This window comes from Lolium perenne, chromosome 4 (assembly GCF_019359855.2).
Source record: "Lolium perenne isolate Kyuss_39 chromosome 4, Kyuss_2.0, whole genome shotgun sequence".
Lineage (NCBI taxonomy): Eukaryota > Viridiplantae > Streptophyta > Magnoliopsida > Poales > Poaceae > Lolium > Lolium perenne.
This window is the reverse complement of record NC_067247.2, coordinates 305,232,087-305,237,681: the sequence shown is the minus strand read 5'-3', so window position 1 is coordinate 305,237,681 and position 5,595 is coordinate 305,232,087. Positions and strand designations below refer to the sequence as shown.

The following is a 5,595-nucleotide window of genomic DNA, read 5'->3' as shown; positions in this document are numbered from 1 at the left end:
CACAGATGACGCCGGAGTCTTCTTTAATCAGGGACGCTGACGTCCTCCGGCTTCTTTCAGCGTCATCTCTCTCTTTGGCGCCAGGGCTCTGATTAAAGCCACTTTGCTTAGCTCATCCTTGTCTTCTTGCTCTGAAGAGAATCTTTGACCAGTTCCGCCGACAGGCCCTTCTCCCCGGTATCTTCTTTACCGGGTTCCGGCATACCCCCTTGGGGATACCGGCTTAGCTTCACTTAGCCCAAACTCTTACCTTTGTGTTCCGGTAAGAATATTAAACCGGTATCTCGATGGCTCAAACCATCCGGTTTGACATGCCTTTGGCATACCGGGGGTTATCCCCCCAACATTATTTTAACAAACGGCAAGCCTACATAGAACAATATTGAATAGAAAGCTATCAGAGCCGGCGATAGTTGATCCTCTCAACTATGTTAGGCTTATTATTTTCACCAGAATAATCTAGTGGAACTTCAACCACAGAACTACATTCGGTACTTCAGTACAACATATTGTTGGCAATAGATTTAGTTAATTAGAAGCTTACATTTGCCAAGTGAAGTTATTGTTTTGAAGAGATAATAAGTGCTTAACCTTACAGGATATTTTTTACACATGCAAGGTTGGAAACTGAAAATCAGTTCCTCCTCTAGCATATAGACATACAATGAAATGGTATCATCTATCTTCAAACCGGAAAACACACCGGTTTACATGTCTTCAAACTTGGATCATCCCAAGGGAGCAGAATGTTGCATTCTCCATTGTAGTAGAACACCGATGAAAAATCAAGATGAAGTTAGGTTGAGCATTCAACATCACACACAGTAGCACGATGAGGCACCTGTAATTAGTAATCCACCTGCAAAATTAAGGAAACAAAAGTAGACCTTTAAAAATCAGGATGTGCGTTTTATAATGAGGTATAGTATGATTACTATCTCATACCTTAAGGGTATGGATGTCTCCATCTCTGGCTAATGTTTATCCATCACTATGCAGATGCCCTATTTCAATTTTGAATTGTAGATTGAACGCAAGTCTGTTCATAATAGTCGCTTCATATTTCCATATATTTTAGTAGATTATCGATAAAATGGTAGAACCCTGTATTAGGAGAGGAAAATCAATGACAATCATTTGTCTCCCTTAGGGGTTAGATCGACCCCAAGGTATTCAGAGTGAAATGAGACTGTCCAGGGAACGACATACCTAAAATTGAACTGGAACATCCCCATAGTAGTGTTCTACAAAACCATCAAAAATACCAATAAAGTTTGTGTACTAAACGAACTAACATGACATAGATAGAGTGAGCTGGAGAGAGAGAGATCCAGGGTTGTAGTTGGATGTATCACGAAGATACTATGGTGGAGGGAGATGGTATCTTCTGCATTTTAGGGCCACCACTCACCAGTGACCCCATGGCTGCTTGGGAGCTGCCATAGCCGCGGACCTGTTGTGCTTGCATCGTGATCAAAGGTGCTGAAGAACCAAAGCGTGGCAGCTGTCATTGGTGTCTGGCTCATTTTTGTGGGATATATAAATAGGCCGGCCAAGTGGGTGAAGGGGAAACGTGTGATGTTGAAGAATTGAAGGAGGCTTCAGTGGGAATTTAATGAGAAAGACCAACAATTCATCACAAAACTTAATGAATGTTCCTAGTGGCGTTGTGGTGGATTGACCGGCGGTAGGAATAGAAAGGATTTTGTTGGAAGCTGAATGTATGGGAACATAGTCGCTGTCCGCTGGTGGAAGTCAAATAAATTGATTAATCAATTGGTGATTATCAACCAACTACTCCGGCTGAACATGCATGTATTGCTGACATGGTAGAGCACTACATCACATGGCAGGCTCTGATTGCTTAAAAAAATGGTAGGTGAGGTGGACACCTTGCATGTTGAGAGAAATATTGTAGTGGGGGTCTCCTATTTAGATATAGAAGATTCGTATAGACTATAAGAATCGCTACGGAAGATCTAATCTTATCGCAGTCAACTATTTGAACTTTTTCGCAAAACAATCTTTCGGCAAGTCGAGCTTCTTCAAAGATATTATATCCAAGTCTATTAATTTTATAGATCCATTTACTTTCAAAAAAAAATTATTCCTCCAGAAGGTTTACCAAGCTTCAAGCTTGATTATAGATACTATCTTGGATTTCATGGCACTTAGCCATTTTAACAGAGTCAGGGCCCATCATAGCTTCTTTGTATGCAGTTGGTTTATCATTGTTCAAAATCAATTCTTTATCCTCAAATCTTTTATTTGATCACATAGTAAACCATACCTACAAGGTTCAATAGGTACTTCGATCTCCATGGCTATAACACTTTGTAGACACAGGAGCCATGGGAGTCATGGCTACTTCTGGAACCATTTCCGACGCTACGCTACTCTGCTCATCATGCTCAGGTTCATCAACCTTATCGAGTTCCATTGTCCTCCCACTCAAATATTTTGCGAGAAAAAATTCTTGGAAATAAGCAAGAAACATCGACAAACACTTTTGTCTTTGACTTCATAGTGAAAAGAATTCTCAATTTGTTCTCTAGGACAACCAACAAAGACATTCATCCAATTTAGGTTGTAAACTCATTTACTTATGCTATGCATACCAAAATTTAAGAAAGGACTATTAGGGTTTATACCCATGCCATAACTCATATGGTGTCATCTCAACGGATTATGATGACGCTCTATTTAGTGTAATAGCGGTAATCTCTAAAGCATAATCCACAAAAATATAATTGCTTCATTTTATTTTATCTCACCATTAATCCAATAAGGTTTGGATACTTCTCTCGAATACGCCATCATAGCTATGGTGTTCCGAGAAACGTGAGTTGTGGAACAATTTCGCAACTCTCTTAGATGTTCGCTAAAACTCGTAATTAAAATATTTCCACCATGGTCCAATCATAGATATTTGACTTTTCCATTATGATGATTTCCACTTCATGCTGAAATTTATTTAAATATATTCAATTGTTTCAGACTTCTTCCTCATCGAATAAATATATCTATATATATACACTCAATTCATTGTTGGAAGTTTTCATGAAGTAGAAGAATCTTTCGCACACAACTATGCCTAATGAACCATATACATCATCATGTGTGTTTCCACTAAGCTAGTTGCCCGTTCAACTCTTGGCCTATGAACAGTATTTCAGTCATTTTCTTTAGAAAATATTTGCAAGTGCCAAACGATTCAAAGTCAAATGACTCCAAAAATCCATTTGCATGGAGTTTCTTCATGCGTTTTTTTTCTAACATGACCTAAATGGCGGTTCCATAAATAAGTGGAATTCTTATCATTTGCCTTATGGCATTTTAGCGTCAGTGTTATGCATGTGTGTTTCACCATTTAAGATTTATAATAACTTATCCATCGTACATGGAGTTTGGTCATAATTTGAACAACTCATTTCTTTCATTTGACCAGAGCAAAATAAAAATTATTAAGTTCTTTCTAATAAACTCAAGGGCTAGGTAGAATGCCAACGACGAACATAATAACAATTTATTTTGTTCCAGACGTGCATTGTTACCACATTCCTTGTCAGTCACTTAGGCCATTGTATTCTTCTATTGTGTTGTATTGTATGACATCCCATACCAACCAATATGGTACAAGTACCCAAGAATTCCATTGTGTGATCAATCAAAGAATACATTCATAACATGTATATCATCTATATACACATGAGCTATACTTTCTAGTCTTTTCTTTCTTTCTGCTAAAATCATTTTGTAGTTTCTCTTTCGGTTCTCCTCATATTTTAGAAAACACTCAACATCAATAACTTCTAGGCTTGTTGGTCAAAAACCAATAACCTTGAGGTTCGTACTTTGAAGTTGATCATCACATGACAAGTGTTCCGAATGTCACTATTAGTAATATTTTAATGTGATGAAAAATTTCACTCATAATTGTATCCATCAAATCATGACAACTTCATGATGAAGCCACTATGGTTTATATGTGGATACATGAGTAATGTAAGTGACCAACTAGTTGGAGGATCGGGACGACTAGCGTCTTCAATCTTCGTACATTCCCATAAAACTTATGAGTTTATGTAGTCTCACTAAATTATATTCTATAATCTTGTAATAAGGTCTTAGATATCACATATATCTCACACCTTGCTTCTTTATGAAAACAAACTTTTCAGATCCTTATTTTTCAAACAGATTTGAACAGAGACAAGATAATTTTAGATACTAATTGAAACCATTGCTCTTCAGATCAGCAATTTTAGGATTACCAAAAGTTTGCAATATGACTTAATCATTTCTTGATTCTTTAACAATATGGTACCAGTCCATAAAGTTACTTGTCAGATTTAACAGTGTTTCTATCTCAATTATAAGCCTAGCGCAAGGTAGAAAACGGATGCCAATTCTACAAAATTTAATTCAAATACAATTTCGACTAAGTTCATGATAAATTGAGTTTACTATTAACTCTTAAATTAACTAGGTGAACTCCCACTCAAAAACAACATCTCTCACATTGCCTTAGTGATTACACGAAGCAAGTCCACTATAGAAAGTCCGTTCATCACGAGAGATGATGTAGCTTCAATGGCGAACATCGACATGTTCATCACATCATCTATATGACTCATGCTTTACCTTTCGGTTTTCCGTGTTCCGAGGCCATGTCTGTACATGCTAGGCTCGTCAAGTAAAACCTTAGTTCCCGCATGTGCAAATTTGGCTTGCACCCGTTGTATGCACACGTTGAATCTATCACACCCGATCATCACGTGATGCTTGAAAACAACGAGTCTTAGCAACGGTGCTAACTAAGGACGAACACTTTATTATCTTGAGTTTTAGTGAGAGGGATCATCTTATAATGCTACCATCGTGATCTAAGCAATACAATATGCATAAAAAGGATTAACATCACTTGCAATTCATAATGTGATATGATATGGCCCTTTTATCTCGCGCCTTTGATCTTCATCTCCAAACACGGGCAGGATCTCCATCATCAACGGGCATGATCTCCATCATCGTTGACAGGGCGTCAAGGTCCATGGCGTCGTCTTCATGGTTGTCCACCACTTGTAGCAACTATTACAACTACTTTAAAATATAACTACTACATGATGAATTGATATGAAATTAAAGACAACCATAAGGCTCCTATCGGTTGCCACAATACAATAAGGATCATATCATACATAAAATATAATCACAATCACATCATGGCCATAACACATCACCAACCCCTGCAAAAACAAGTTAGACGCCTCTAACTTTTTTGCATATTTTACGTGGCTTGGGGTTTTCGAGAACATGAAACACAACGCGGATACGAGTGTTGTCAAGTGCAAATTTTAAATTGGATCTTAACTATGGTGAGAGAGACAAACACCCGCAAAGCCACTTGCGCAATACAAGTTGCATGTCGAGCATGGAACAAGTATCATGAACACGGTCATGTAAGGTTAGCCCGGGCCGCTTCATCCCACCATGCCACAAGATGCAAAGTACACAATAAGCAAGCGACAACAAAATCATCAACGCCCACAAAACCATTGTGTTCTACTCGTGCAACCGATCTGTGCATAGACA

At 38.1% G+C, this 5,595-nt stretch overlaps 1 long non-coding RNA gene across 1 annotated transcript; it reads right to left on the bottom strand.

Annotated features, from left to right (window-relative positions):
- Positions 1-495: 495 nt before the first annotated feature.
- Positions 496-1,498, bottom strand: LOC127321647 (uncharacterized). Its single transcript, XR_007864244.1, has 3 exons — positions 1,210-1,498; positions 946-1,104; positions 496-859 (listed from the first exon to the last, which is right to left on the bottom strand). It is a non-coding gene; the product is annotated as an uncharacterized lncRNA (long non-coding RNA).
- Between the last annotated feature and the right edge of the window lie 4,097 nt (positions 1,499-5,595).